This window comes from Bubalus kerabau, chromosome 6 (assembly GCF_029407905.1).
Source record: "Bubalus kerabau isolate K-KA32 ecotype Philippines breed swamp buffalo chromosome 6, PCC_UOA_SB_1v2, whole genome shotgun sequence".
Classification (NCBI taxonomy): Eukaryota; Metazoa; Chordata; class Mammalia; order Artiodactyla; family Bovidae; genus Bubalus; species Bubalus kerabau.
In genome coordinates, this window is record NC_073629.1 from 18,608,037 (window position 1) to 18,624,350 (window position 16,314).

At 46.4% G+C, this 16,314-nt stretch overlaps 1 protein-coding gene across 2 annotated transcripts in view; it reads right to left on the reverse strand.

Moving 5' to 3' along the window:
- SPRR4 (small proline rich protein 4) overlaps nt 1–16,314 on the reverse strand; it is a 132,348-nt gene that overhangs the window by 71,057 nt on the left and 44,977 nt on the right. The window lies entirely within an intron of this gene.

A 16,314-nucleotide genomic window follows, 5' to 3' on the forward strand; every position in this document is an offset into this window, starting at 1 on the left:
CAGCCCCAAGAAAATATGATGCAGGAGGGGATTGCTGTCTGTTCTGTTTCCCAGCCATGCACCTAGCCCTCAGCACAGTGACCTGAGCTCCCCCAGAAGGACAGTGGTCCAATTGAATCCTGCACACGAGTGACCCCTGCACCCCCTCAGGCTGGCCACCCCCAGCCACGTTCTGGCCTGTGGGAGGCCCCAGGTCCCAAGGCTGGTTCTACCAGCAAACACTTACCAGACTCACAGTGGGGCCAGCTGGAGAGGCTTCTAGTGGAGTGCTGAGCTGAGCAGGGGCTGAGGTGCCCTTTATACCGTTCCCCAGCCTGGCCTCCTTCCCAAGTTGAAGGAGATGGACTGGTTTCACCACTCCAGTTGGTCAACTTCCTCTAGCCCCTTCCTGACTCATCATAGGCACCTTAATCAGAAAACCCCTAAGGGGCCCTTTTCACAGAGACACACAGCTCCTGCCTGGCCAGTGGGCTCTGGGAGTTCAGTCACCCCCATGAGGCTCATCACCTTGGCACAGGGAGGTGAGGGAGGCATCTTGGGAAACTGGCCCCCTTTCCTTTTTTTTTTTTTTTGTTGGCCTCAGCCAAACTTTTCTTCTGAATCTCAGTTTCTTTACCTGTAAAATGGGTTTATCCTCCTTATTAGGCTGAGGGATTCAATTCCAAGGGCACAGAAGAGAAAATTATATGTCTTTCTGGGATGTCCAGCCTGGAGACATGTTAAAGGTGGGAGTACCACTCTTCATGAAGAAACAGAGCTCTTGGGAGATTCTCTTGGCCACTAACCCACAACCTATCTGCTCTCAAGACATATCTATAACTTCATTCTGTGTAGAAGTACTCTGTCCTGGGATGGGGAAGGGTTCAGTCTGGCAACTTTAGGGTTGGAAAGGTTAAGCAGAAGGCTTGCAGGAGTCTCCTGCCGTGTGTCAGGGGCTACCCAGGCCCTATGCTGAGGACTGTAGTTACAGAAGTTCCCAAGAATGCCAAGCTCACAAAAACTCCAAAGCGTGGACCAGTTTAGGCAAGAAAACAGGCATTAAATCTATAATATATAAAATAATAAGGATTATTTTTTACAGTGATGAAAACAAACATCTCATACAATGTTTTGGGGAAATTCATGATCAAGATTAAGGGGACTTTCCAAGTGGTGCTAGTGGTAAAGAATCTGCCTGCCAATGAATGAGACACAAGAGACATGGTTCAATTCTTGGGTCAGGAAGATCCCATGGAGTAGGAAATGGCAACACACTCCAGTATTCTTGCCTTTAATAACTCCATAGACAGAGGAGCCTGGCGGGCTATAGACAGTGTGGTCACAAAGATCCAGACATGACTGAGTAACTGAGCGTGTGTGCACGCATGCACACACACACACACAAACACTCTCACATAAAGACCAAAACTAGATCATCCACTACTTTCTCTAAACTACTTTCTGAACGCAGCTTAAGCAAATTTTCAGGGTAGGGGTTAGAGCTGGCTTGTCCGTCACCGGCAACAATGGTGACCTAAGCCTCCTGGAATAAAATGTAAACTCCCTACCAAGTGTTCAAAGATCCTCACTGAGAGTCCTCAGTTACTAAGACAAGCCCAGTGCTCCCCACCTCTGGGGCCTCCCAGGGTCCCTAACTCTTTGTGTCTTTCAGTTTCACAGTTAATGCTGGAGCCTGCCAGAGGGACTCCCCTGGGACACCATCTAAAGGGTTATCCCCCGATTTGCTGCATTTCACTTATAACAACTGAGGGCTGCTTTATTTGCATTTGTTCACTTGTTTATTTTCCAAATCTCCCATTGAAAAATAAGCTGTAAAAGGCAGGAGTTTTGCCTGGTGCGTTTTCCACTATGTCCCCAGAACCTGTCCTAACCATCAAATATAACCAGTACCCTATAAATATCAGTGGAAAGAATGAAGGAACAGTGCATTTTAGTGTCATGCATGTGTGCATATAAACAAAATCGAATTGTGACTTGCCTTTCTCTTTAACAGCTTATTTTATGGACATCATCTAATCTCTCTCCTTCACAACCTAATCATAAAAGAAAAAATAAAATCAAGGAAAATACTCATTTCTGGGGCTAATTTTGAGAAGTTCTGATTTATCTATGGTGTCTCACAGGCATCTCCCTCCAAGCCCCCAATAGATCTATTTATGAGCTAATTTTGTCATGCTCCTGGGGCTTAGTCTGAAAAGACAGATGGAAGGACTCCTGTTTCTGGAATATACCCTCAGCTCGTGCCCTCTGTGGCCCCTGAGTCTCACTTGGGACCTCACGTCATTTCCCATTAGCACAGGGCCGACCATCTTCTGGGGCAGGGCAAGCCCTTTGCACCCCGCCCCCAACCCCCTCTCTTTCCCCCATGCAGAACTAAGCCAGCACCCTCACAAAGGGGCACCCATGCCTTGTGCTTTGCAGCTGACCTCACAGGGGAGGAATCTGCCTCTCCCCAGCTCATGACTGTCAGTACCAGGGCAGCAGACCCTGATCCAGGAAGTCACACCGGTCTTATGGGTTTCCATGGACTAGAATCTGCCAGATCTACTTCCCGCCCTCTGATTCACAGCATAATGAAAGCTTTGGGGGAAGACAGTGTGTGAGCCTTTGGCCACTGGGCAGAGCCAGGGTGTGGTGAGGAGGGTGAAGCATGGAGTTGAGGGTGTGTGTGTATGTGTGTGTATGTGTGTGTATGTGTATACTCAGGGAAAGGATTGGAGGAGCCCCAGCCCCAGCCCATGGGGCTCAGAGGCCCTATGCTCTGCCCTCAGATTGCCCCATCTGGGGCACAGACAGGCATGCACACGGAGGAGATTCTCTTGGTGTCTGCGTGAGCAATCCCACGGGGCCCCAGGGCCCAAATCAAGAGGCCAGGTAACTGTCTAGCACCCGCCCACTGTCATGGGAATGAGCTCATATCCCATGACACATACAGAGGCCCTGAACCCAGCCCAAGGAGGCCCTGGCTCTTTCTCTTGCAGAGCCAGAAACTGGCTCATTTCTCTTTCTGAGTGATACATCCTTCTTGAACTGTTGCTTAGCTGTGGGGGCAGGATGAATGGGTCACGTACTTCACTGCCCTGGGGGCCAGGGAGGAGGGTTATGATGATAACTCTTTGTAAGTTGGTGGGATGGGGCGATGGGAGATGGTCCTGGAGCGTTGACTTGGACCAGGTCTCACGTTCTCATCTAGGGTAGCCACGCCTAAGATGTCTCCCAAAGAGGCAAAACCCCCATCCTCTGAGGCCGCGAACATCTTCTCCATCCCCTGAGGCCTTCTCCTCTGCCCAGGGCACTGTTGCCCACATCTTCCCACAGGCCACAACCTGTACCGGTCACCTTCCCACAGGCCCACAGTCCTCACTGCCCTTGTCCATGGTGCCTCCTGAAAACTGGCCTCTGCTCCTCATTTGCCTTTTGTGTCCATCTGCTGCTCCAGGAAGAGAGAGAAGACCAAGAAAGGGCCAAGAGGCTGAGTCTTCCTCTCCAGGCTCCTGGGTTAGCCTGTTTGATGTACCCTGGTGCTCCCCTTCTATCTTCCTCTGGCCTCTCCTCCTTGACCTGTGAGGTGGCTAGTTTCCAATTTCTTGCTTGTGAATCTGATCACTGTGGAGAGGCAGACACAGCTCTGCTCCTGGTGCAGTGAGAGGAGCAAAGGCATGAAAGTTGATCAGGAGCAGAGAAAAGGAGCTTTTTGGTGCCCTCTCCTCCAACTTGCAGGATGCCCTCCTCATGGGCTCCCTGGGAAACCACATCCTTGGTAGCTGATTGCCTGCACCTGATTACAGCAGCCTCTCTGAGCTGGGAGCAGTGGTGGGAGCTGGAGAATGCATGGGGAGGGCCTGGCCAGTGTGCCCAGGAAATTCCTGGCACTTCCCAGTCCCCTCCACTAGGGACAGTGCCGTCTTGTGACAAGTGGGCAGTGAAGTCTGAAGAGAGAACATGAGAAGCCCAAGGCCCTACAGAGGGTCTGCAGTACAGCTGAGTAGAGCTCTCACATGCTGATCTCTGTCCAGCGGGCTCTCTACCCCACCAGGCTGCCTTCCCAGGTGCCTGAGCATCTGATAGAGGTAACAGGCTACACTAGATAACCTGGGACATCTTCTGAGTGTGACTCAGCCATCTACGGGATGACCCCCATGTGATCAGTTCTGGGCTTCCTGGAGGAAGGACCAGTCTTCTTTGGTTCAGATTCAATCAAAATGCCCTAAGGATGACCCTCATTTGTTCTGGGAACAGAAAGCTCTACTTCTTGGCTGGTATATGTGTATTTGTATGTTAGTCCATCAGTCGTGTCTGACTCTTTGAGAGCCCATGAACTGGGGCCTGCCAAGCTCCTCTGTTTATGGAATTTTCCAGGCAAGAATACTGGAGTGGGTTGCCATTCCCTTCTCTGGGAGATCTCCCAACCCAGGGACTGAACCTGGGTCTCCCCCATTGCAGACAGATTCTTTATCATCTGAGCCACCAGGGAAGCCCTCCTGGCTGGCACTGATGTATATTAGCCTCATCCAACCCCTAGGATTGTTGATGTTCTGTTGGCTTTGCAGTCGGATGGACCTGGGTTTAAATCCCAGTGAACCTCTTGTTATCTGAATGAGCTGCTTTTCCTCCATGACCCTCAGTTTCTTTGTCTATAAAAATTTATTTTTTATACTCCTTTCTTTATACTATTTTTAACCTAGTAATTTCTCATCCATACCAATGAAATGCCCAGAAAGAGGGAGAAAATCTGTAAAACATATTCACCCCAGCTCTATTTTAATAGCAAAAATTGGAAGAAAAAATTTTCCATTTGAAGGTAAGATAGAATATGAAAAGATTAAATTATTTTTGAAAATTAATTTCACATATGAGGAACTGGAAAAGATCAGTTTTCATTCCAATCCCAAAGAAAGGTAATGCCAAAGAATGCTCAAACTACTGCACAATTGCACTCATCTCGCATGCTAGCAAAGTAATGCTCAAAATTCTCCAAGCCAGGCTTCAACAGTACGTGAAATGTGAGCTTCCAGATGTTCAAGCTGGATTTATAAAAGGCAGAGGAACCAGAGATCAAATTGCCAACATCCGATGGATCATCGAAAAAGCAAAAGAGTTACAGAAAAGCATCTATTTCTGCTTTATTGACTACACTAAAGCCTTTGACTGTGTGGATCACAACAAACTGTGGAAAATTCTTCAAGAGATAGGAATACCAGAACACCTTACCTGCCTCCTGAGAAATCTGTATGCAGGTCAAGAAGCAACATTTAGAACTGGACATGGAACAACAGACTGGTTCTAAATTGGGAAAGGAGTACATCAAGGCTATATATTGTTGCCATGCTTATTTAACTTATATGCAGAATACGCCATGAGAAATGCTGGGCTGGATGAAATAAGCTGGAATCAAGACTGCTGGGAGAAATACCAATAACCTCAGATATGCAGATGACACCACCCTTATGGCAGAAAGCAAAGAAGAACTAAAGAGCCTCTTGATGAAAGTGAAAGAGGAGAGTGCAAAAGTTGGCTTAAAGCTCAACATTCAGAAAACTAAGATCATGGCATCTGGTCCCATCACTTCATGGCAAATAGATGGGGAAACAATGGAAACAGTGATAGACTTTATTTTTTTGGTCTCCAAAATCACTGCAGATGGTGGCTGCAGCCATGAAATTAAAAGACGCTTACTCCTTGGAAGAAAAGCTATGACCAACCTAGACAGCATATTAAAAAGCAGAGACATTACTTTTCCAACAAAGGCCCACCTAATCAAAGCTCTGGTTCTTCCAGTAGTCATGTATGGATGTGAGAATTGGGCTATAAAGAAAACTGAGCGCCAAAGAATTGATGCTTTTGAACTGTGGCATTGGAGAAGAGTCCCTTGAGAGTCCCTTGGACAGCAAGGAGATCCAACCAGTCCATTCTAAAGGAAATCAGTCCTGAATATTCATTGGAAGGACTGATGCTGAAGCTGAAACTCCAGTACTTTAGCCACCTGATGCGAAGAACTGACTCACTGGAAAAGACCCTGATGCTGGGAAAGATTGAAGGCGGGAGGAAGAAGAGGGGACAACAGAGGATGAGATGGATGGATGGCATCACCGACTAAATGGACCTGTGTTTGAGTAGACTCCAGGAGTTGGTCATGGGCAGGGAGGCCTGGCATGCTGCAGTCGATGGGGTCAAAAAGAGCTGGACATGACTGAGTGGCTGAACTGAACTGAATGAGGAACTAACTGTGGTAACATTTAAAATATGAATTTGTTAACTATAAAATAAACTAGAACATGCAGATATTATTTGCAAATTTTTAATAAATGTGTGTGATTATATATTTTTTAAATGGGTATTTGCACCTCCTTTGACTTCTGGGAGGATTTGGTGGGGTGATATCTGTGGTTAGCACATAGATGGTGCTCAGAAACTGGTTTCCTGTTGGGAGTCATGGCAACGTTAGCTGACAGACTGCAGTGTGCTACCTGCCTATACACAGAGTCTTAATAACGCAGGGTTTCCCTTTTTCATTTTGCCAATGAGAAATCTGAAACCCCAAAGTCACACACTGCGTGGAGTGAAGTGGGGCGAGAAACCAGGGATCCTGGTGTCCCATTGACTCCTCCCTCTAGTCTGCCTGCTGTGGGCCTCTGGCAGCGCTCCTGCTCAGCCCATGACATCTTTCCCTTGTGCACTCAGGAGGCTCCACATGGACTGATTGTTTTTTCACGTGGTAGGCTCACTGAGGAATCCAAATGGGTTTGCATTCCAGGAGCATGACAGTCCACGAAGGGGCCTGGAGGTTGTGTGGGCAGAAAATAGGTAGTGGTTTGGATCTAGCTTTGATGTGGACAAAGGAATCCTGGCAATAGAGTGAGGAGTGCACAGGCAGTCAGGGAGCCAGAGACGATAGAAAGGGCTCTGCCAGCTGCACAGAATGGGGGCTGACTGGTAAAGAACCAGAGGGGGCAAAGCCTTCACAGGGATGTGTGCAAGGAGTGGAAGGCAGCAATGGGAGGGACACATCTCACTAGAGGGCAGACAGAAAGGGTGGTGGGCCTGAGCTGGAGGGAATAGGGGAGGGATTTCACAAAGGAGAGAGGAGGCAGGTGCAGAATGAGAAGGAGAGTGGGACCTAGTCTAGCTGTGCAGACTCCCCCAGAAATGTCGTCCATGGTCAAACAAGTCAGAGGAGGTGAGGGTGCTCCTGGGACTCAGCTGACCTCTTGGTTTATCATTCCCCATCCTCTTTCCCCTCTATTAATTAGAGGATGCTGGGGGACACCTGACCCTGCATCAGCTGCTTCTGTAGAGGACTAATTGCTCTTGAGGTTACTCCTGAATGTGGTTGCAGAGGCCACTCAGATCCATGTGGAGTCCATGCATGTACGTGTGTGTGTGTGTGTGTGTGTGTGTGAAATCTGGGCAATAGAAAAAGCCACTGCAGAGTTCCATACAGAGGATTAGCATCATCTGATTTTGGATGAGAGGCTTTCACCAAGAGGAGTCAGTAGCCCACACTGCCTTGCTGGGGTCCTGCTCAGACCCCTCTGAGCAGCCTCAGCATGGGCCATTTCTAACCTCATCTATTCTCAGTATTTGTGGACTGCTTGCCATGAAGCTGTCCAGTTGTTCCAGGCCTCCACATGGATTGATCTGGTGCAGAGTGTGAAACTGTGCCTCTTCATTCCTTCCTTTCTAAAACGTGCCTCCCTGCTTACTATCTGCATTAAGCAAGACAGAGTCAGGGTGAGTCCTGGCCTCTAGAATCCCAGCTGGGCCAGGGTACTGGGGAGGACTTTGGCTATCACCCTAACCTCCCAGTCTGAGAGGGAGATACCACCTCTGATTTCAGAAAACCCGGATTAGGGAGACATGACTCCTGCTCCCAGGAAACTCCCATCTGATGGGAAGAGGGGTACAGAAACTGAGCGATGGGTGCAATTCAATGCTGTGACATGTGAGCCCACAATTAACTGGTCTGTGTGCATGGATGCAGATGTGAACAGGCAGAGCTGTGAGTCTCCCGGCTGGATGGGCTGGGGGGTGGTGGCCAAAGGAGATACAAAGGCAAAGACACCTACAAAGCCTGCTGTTTACCAGACATGGTGCTAAACAAGCCTCATCTACCATTTCATTTAACCCTTTACACTTCACAGGCAAGCAGCTGGGACTCAGAACAGGGGTTCTCCAGTCAGCAAGTGGAGCAAGTCTGGGTGTGTCTGCTCCCAGGCCAGCCCCTCCACCAGAGAAGGCAGAGATGCCCATTAAGTCCCATAGATATGGGACATACTGGAGCGGTAGAGTCCAAATGTGACAGAGGAGGACTGGAGAGCTGCAAAGAAGACAGGTGAGCTGGAAATTGCTGGAGAGTGGCTGAAAAGTTATTTTCCTGCCACTCAGGTTTTACTAGAAAGCCTGCTTGGAGTGGGATGGGGGGTTGGTACATGAGGGGGAGAAGGAGGTCAGAAGGCTTTGGGGGAGAAAGGTGAGCCCAGAGCTGCCGGGACCCGGCATATTGCATATTGAGTGAGGATCTGGAATAGCTCAACTGGAATTCTATCACTGCCGGGAGCCAGCGTGAGGCACTCCGCCCATGACAAAGGTCATGAGGAAGGAGGCTCGGCATACGCAAAGGCGGGATCGAGCCTCAGGAGTCCCCCTGGAAATTCTCGAGCATCTACCCCCAAAACCAGAGTCTGCCTACTTTCTGCTTTGTGCTTTCACCTACACCTCTGACTTTACGGGGGGCTGTCCCCCACTACCTCTCTCTGAAAAGAGAGTTAGCTTACAGCTCCAGTTAATAATTCCTGGATGTGACAGTGTTTCAACCTACAAACTCCTTTGGAAATCCTCTAGCCTGCCTGAATGGGTTTTTCCGGCCACATGTGATTGTTCAGAGCCTCCCAACTGTGAGAGGCAGGAGATGTTCTAAAGTGCCTAAACACAGATTCCTTTGAGTAGTTAAAAGATTGATTAGAAATTGTATTGGTGAAGGGTTTTTCACTTGTTGGGCCAATGTTTGCTGCTAAGTCTCCATACTCCTTACCTACTGTGTCCTTGGCAGTGTATTGATTGATATAATGGGTGTATAGAAATGTAAAATGCAGCTTTGTCCAATGCTTTTTGGAAGGCTGGCGCCTGACTTTGGAATAATCACCTTTAGAGAAAGATAAGTTTCTTAAAATGTTAACAGGCCTCCTGGCCAGAAGATGATGTCTATCACCTGAACTTTTGCATATGATAAGTTTACAGGAAAAAAGCCTGGCTTGCTGCATGACTCTACCCCTTCCCCCATTATCCTCTATGCATAACTTAAGGTATAAAAACTACTTTGGAAAATAAAGTGCGGGGCTTGTTCACTGAAATTTGGTCTCCCCATGTCATTCTTCTCTTTAACTTCCAGCTGAGTGTCCATCTGGAGCGCGGATGTCCTCTGCGACCATTTATTTGCCTGGGCTTCTAAGACCCACTCGAGAAGGTGTCTAAGGTGGGGCACCTTCCGCTATTCGAGAGGGCGCCTGCGGCCTCCGTGGTCAGAGCTAACCTTGTGTCACGGGTTATATTGATTTTCCGCGTAAACCAAGCCACTCAGCTTCTTTTCTCCACTGAATTTTCCTACTGAGCTATCCTTATTTCAGCCGCTTTTCTCCACTGAATTTCCTCACTGAGCTATCCTTATTCTATTACTCTTTGTATCCTTAATTAAAGTGTAATTAAGCAGTTGTTCCCTGACCCTCGCCTACGCCGTCTCTCCTTCGAATACCCTGGATCAGCCGGGGCTGGTCCCCGGCACAGAGCTTCCTCTTACAGGCAAGTCTTTGCGTGCATGGCTGTAGCTTCACCCTCTCTCTACCCTGTGGTCCAGCCTCCAGCAGTCTTCCTCCGAGGGGCCTCAGGCCCCAGGCACCCCTAAACCTCCTCTCTCCCCAGCTTAGGAACACAGCTGAGAAACCTGGCATTGGAGGAGACTTCACAGTCATCAAATGCAACCCTGACTTGTATCACATGAAGGATGACACAGTCTAGAGAGGGGACAGAGGGCAGGGGTCACACAGGGGGTCAGCAGCAGGGCCCGGCCAGGTCCAGATCTCCGGATCTCCTGAGTTCACCTTTACTCACCTCTGTGCCTTTGCACATTCCATTCTCTCTGCTGGAATGCTTTTTCACCTCCTGCCTTATTGATTTTTTTTATCATTCAGAGCTGATTGAGAGCTTCCCATGTACTTGTGTTCCAGGCGTTTAGGGGTACAGCTTTGAATAAAACAGGTGAAAGTCCCCACCCTCCCAAAACTTTCATTCCAGTGCGTGGAGAGAAGGTGGCAAGTGACATAACCACATACCTGGAATATAAAGCATGTTAGAAATACTATGTAGAAAAAAGAAGGTAGGAAAGAGGTCTAGGGAGTGCTATGGGATGGGATGTTGTATATTTTATTTAATTTTTTTGACTGTGCAGCATACCATGTGGGATCTTAGTTCCCCAACCAGGAATCAAACTCATACCTTGTGCATGGGAAGCATAAAATCTTAACCACTGGGCAACCAGGGAAGTCCAATGTTGTGTATTTTAAATGGAATAGTCAGGAAAGGCCTACAGCAAGAACTCAAAGGAGTGGGGTCAGGGTGAGGATAGGCAGGGGAGAAGGAACAGCAGGGGCCATGTCCCAAGGAGGCATGTTCTGAAATCAGCAAGGAGGCCAGTATAACTGGGCATGTATGGATGAGGGAAAGAGCTGTAAGAGGTGAGGGTGGAGGAGTGGGTGATGCTGGGCAGTGGGAGAAATCATGAAGCAACTTGGGCTTTTATGGTGAGTGAGATGAGAAGCCTCTTCAGAGTACTGCCCAGAGGAGTGGCTTCATCTGACTTACTTTTAAAAGGTTCTCTCTGGCTAGCTTGGAAGCTGGCAGCCACAGTAATGGAGCAGCTGCCCAGAGCTAGGGAGACAGTAGAGGCAGGGAGAAGTGGTCAGATGATAGATATGTCTTGATAATAGAATCAGTGAGATTCCCTAACAGATTAGATGCAAGGTATAGGGAGAGCAAACAATGACTCAAAAGTTCTTGGCCTGAAGGACTTTAAGGATGGAGCTGCCATTTAACAGTGACAGAGAAGACCGCAGGAGGGGCTGGCTTTGTGGGAAAAGTCAACAGTGAGCTTTGAGACATGTTGTTTGAGGTGCCCAGTAGACACACCCAAGTAGAACTGTCAAGTAGGCGATGAGATATACTAGAAGGAGAGTTCAGAAGGAGTTTCATGCTGTAGACATACATTTGGAAATCATCAGCATATAAATGACATGTGAAGTCATGAGCCAGGATTAAGTCATCAAGGGAATGAATATAGATAGAAGAGGTCCCAGGACCATCCCCTGAATCACTCCAGTGTCAAAGGGTCAGATGAGAAGCAACAAGTCAAAAAACTGGGACAGAATGAGAAGGAGCAGGTGGTGAGGTAAGAAATTCACTGGGAGAATAGGGCATCCTGGAAGATGAGCAGAAACACTGTTGACTGGAAAGGATGAACATCTGGGGAAAATGCTGTAAAGATGAGAACTGAGAATGCCTATTTGATTGGGCAACATGGAATCCATTGATGACCTTAACAGAGGTAGCCAAGGGCTGTGGTGAGGACGAAAACCAGATGCAGTGATTCCAAGAGCAAATGAGAAGAGAGGGCTTAGGAGCAGTGAGGATAGAAAGCATTTTCCAAAAATCTTACAGGGAAGAGGAGCAGATAAATGGGAAAATAGCCAGTGCTAATTCCTGTCCTCCAGCTTCTTCTGAACTTTGCTCATGACTTTGCCCTTCCCTTGCCGGGAAGCTGTCACTGACAGACCAAAGTCTATGAGTCTTGACCAAAGTCAAGTCAGCTCTACCCTGACTGCTCTCGAGCCCATGCTCATTTCAACCTCATCTCCTCACTCTTTGCTCCTGCCTGTAGAAGCTTGGATCCAGCGTGGGACTTTTCCACTTCGTCTCTGTTCCTGTAGAGCTCTTCTGCAAGTAACTTCATGACTTAATTCTGCACCTCATTCAGACTTCTACTCGAAATGTCACTTCCCTGAGACGGCTCCTCCAGCCATGCTGCCTAAAATAGACCACTCACTCCACCATGCTATTTATCTCATTAGAGTGATCATCATCATTTGAACTTATGGTATTTATTTGTGTGCTTGCTTCAGTAGGAAAATAAGTTCATGAGAAGAGAGCTCTTGACTGCACTAGTTCCTCGACTTTCCTGATACTCAGGACCATACTTTGCATGTGTGTGAGTGCTCAGTCACTCAGTCATGTTCAATTCTTTGCAACCCTATGGACTGTAGCTCACAATGGTCCTCTGTCCATAGGATTCTCCAGGCAAGAATACTGGTATGGGTTGTCATTTCCTCCTCTAGGGGGTTCTCCCAACCCAGGGATCAAAGCTGCTTCTCCTGCATGTCCTGCATTGGCAGGCAGATTCTTTTACCTCTGAGCCACTTGGGAAGCCTCATATTTAGCACATGGTTTCTCAGCATTCCCAGTATATCTGTCACTTACATAAATACTCCTTGAAGTAATGTCTACTTATGTCAAAAAGATGCAAATATGTTTTCCCATAAATAAATGTAACCTGTAATATCTAGTCGCTGTTCCTGATGACAGGAAACTTAATGCATTCACATCCAGATAAACTCAATCAACTCTGGCTTAACTTCAAGCATTATAAGATCCCCTCTCCTATCCCTTTTCCTCTTAGCCTCAGATTATTTTAAGTTTGCTTTCTGAAAGGTATATGATTTTAGATCTCTGCCATGAATCCCCAATTAGAGCTGAAACTCCAATACTTTGGCCACCTGATGTGAAGACCTGACTCATTGGAAAAGACCCTGAAGCTGGGAAAAATTGAAGGTGTGAGGAGAAGGGGATGACAGAGGATGAGATAGTTGGATGGCATCACTGACTTGATGGACATGAGTTTGAGCAAGCTCTGGGACTTGGTGATGGACAGGCAAGCCTGGCGTGCTGCAGTCTATGGGTCACAAAGTGTCAGACACGACTGAGCGAAGGAACTGAACTGAACGGATGAATCCCCAAACCTTAGAAACCTTCAGACTTTTCTTTTGAAGATCCAGCCCTTGACTCTACTCTGGGGTTTGTGCTGCTGGCCAGATGGAAGACTCAGGGAGTTTTGTACAAGAAAAAGGATGACATTGAAATATTCCAAAGTTTCACCTCTCCATGTCGTCTCTCCTTCTTCCTGGCACTAGTGATCATTTGACTTTGTAAACATTTCTTCCTCTGCATTAATAGTCTCAAGCTTTAGAGAGGAAAGCCAGAAACCCATCTTTCCTCCAGCATCTGCCCTCACTCTTTTTGGTGGTATTTCTGTGCTTCATGCTTCAGTCCTCCACTCCGGTCCTCCATGGCAATACAGGGCCCCCAGCCATTCTCCACCCTTGCCTCTAAGTAGTTCCAAGCAGCAGGTGGAGCTAACTGGCCATAAGGCCAAACAAAAGAGTGAAGTCTGCATTTAGGGGTGAGACAAGGAGAGACAGTCCTGGCATTACTGCAGGCACTAGGAGCTATTAGAGCCAAGCCGGCCTCAGCCCTTCTGGTGGCGGGGTGTGGGGATGTGGGGGGTTGGGAGGGTGGGGGGGGTGTTGTGCTGTGCCCCTTCCCAGGAGGCAGGAAGGGGGAAAGGGGCTGAAGCCAGGGTAAGTATAGTGTGATTTTATGTGGGGAAGGAGGAGCATTCAGCCAATCTGAAGTTCAAGGAGCAACCTCTTCTGTGCTGTGCTGCGTGATATCAGTTTAAAAACATAGTTTGTGATTTTTGTCCATGACTCCTAAATGCAATTCAACCCCTTCATCCAGTGCTTAACCAATCAAATAGCAACTGATCTAGTGTGAAGAGGAGAGGAAATTAGGATTTTAAAGATGCTTCTTAGGTGGCTCAGTGATAAAGAACCTGCCTGCCAATGCAGGAGATGCAGGTTCAATCCCTGGGTTGGGAAGATCCCCTGGAGGAGGCAATGGCAACCCACTCCAGTATTCTTGCCAGGAGAATCCCAGGGACAGAAGGGTGTCAAAGAGTTGGTCACGACTGAGCATGTATGCACACAATTTTAAAGACACATTTGAGTCTCCCCAATTTGTCCCTTCCTAGGTTTTCTGCCACTGAAATGATTCCTCTTTTTTTTTTCCAGCTCTATTGAGATATAATTGACATATATCATATAAGTTTAAGGTGTACAGTGTGACACTTTGATAAACATATATATTACAAAATAATTACAATAAGCTTAGTTAATGTATCCATCTTATAATTACCATTTATTTGTGTGTGTGGTAATTTAAGATCTCCTCTCTTAGCAGTTTTCAAATATCATTAAATTCCAGAGCTTATACCCTCCGAACAATACCTTCTGATACCCCTACCCTCATCCCGCCCAGTCCCTAGCAACCACCACTCCACTCTGTCTCCATGATTTTTTTTTAGCTTTCACATATAAGTGAGAAAATTCAGTATTGTCTTTCTGTCAGACTTATCTCACTTAGCAATTATCCAAAATGAAACACCAAAGGACAATTTTAAAAGAGAAAAGAATAAAGCTTCAGTGAGCTGTGGGGAAATATCAAGAAACCTAATACAAACACAGTTGAAGTGCCTGTGATGGAGTAGAAAGAGGAAATAGACAAGCAATTACTAAAATATTTAAAAATTGCGGTGGAGGGGCTCTATACAGATACGAAAATATTAATGAACTCAAGCACAAGAAATGTGAAACAAATTATATCATCGCATCACAATAAAATTGCTTGTAGCAGGTGATAAAGAAAATAATCACAAAAACAGGCACAGAAAAACAGACACATTGCACAAAGAAGATCATATTACAGATGGAAAAAGAGTAAAAGCAGATTGCTCACTTGTCACGCGGCAAGCCAGAAAATGGCAGAGGAAATACACCGAAAGAGAAACTAGGTATACATTGGAATTCTATATCCAGTAAAATATCTTTATAGAATGATGATAAAATACTTTTTCAGACATTTCAAAGGTGAAATAATTTAACACCAGCAGACTCTGAACTCTAAGGAATGTTACGGATAGTCCCTTGGGATGAATAGGAGTGATATAAAATGGATTTAAAGATGCACACAAAAGAAGAAATAGCACTCTACCTAGATAAAAACAGAAGGCTTTTGCTTATTATTTAAACCTAAGCAAACTTGATAGAAATTTATTTTGAGGTTTTTAACAGATGTTAAAGAAAACTGGATCATACCAAAGCACATAGGTCAGAAATAAAGAAATGAAAGGATATTGTTCATAGGTTCTGAGACTGTAAGTCAAGTGATGTAATATGAAGATAAACTATCCCAAGTGAAGGATCTGTGCAACACAACACACAACATAACCACCAAATCACACAGAGTTATAGAGTGTAAATCAACAAAGGAGATGTGATGGGATTATTTAAAATACTCCATGCAAAAGAAAAACAAAGGCATAAGAAAATAGAATATATGTGGGACATAGAAAACAAATAGCAAGAGAGTAGATTTAAACTCTGATTAAAAGACAGAGATTGTCAGGTTGAACAAAAAAGACCTATTTATATATTATCTGGGCTTCCCTGGTCGCTCAGTGGGTAAAGAATCCGCCGGCCAATGCAGGAGCCACAGGAGATATGGATTTGATCCCTGGGTTGTGAAGATCCCCTGGAGAAGGAAATGGTAACCCACTCCAGTATTCTTGCTTGGGAAATCCCATGGACACAGGAGCCTAGCAGACTACAGTCCATGGGGTTGCAGGAGTGGACATGACTTAGCGACTAAAGAACAACAGTATATATTATCTGCAAGGAACTTATTTTAAATATAAAGATACAAATAGGTTAAAACTGAAGTGGTAGAAAAAGAAATGCCTTGTTTATACCAGTAAAAAGAAAGCTGAGGCCTCCCTGGGGCTAAGTGGTGAAGAATCATCCTGCCAACGCAGAAGACATGGATTTGCTCCCTGATCCAGAAAGCTCCCACATGCCTAGGTGCAACTAAGTCTACTGTGCCACAACCATTGAGCTCTAGAGCCCGGGAACCACAACTATTGAGCCCATGTGCCACAACTACTGAGCTTGTGCCCCTCAGAGCCGGCTCCTCAACTAAAAAAAGAAGTCCACGTAATGGGAAGCCCACACACCACAACTAGAGAAAAAGCCCTTGCAGCCACGAAGACCCAGCACAGCCAAAAGCAAGCAAATAAATAAATGAAATTTTATATATATAAAATGAAAGTTGAAGTGACTAAATTGACTTGAAAGTAGATTTTAGAGCAAAGAATATCAC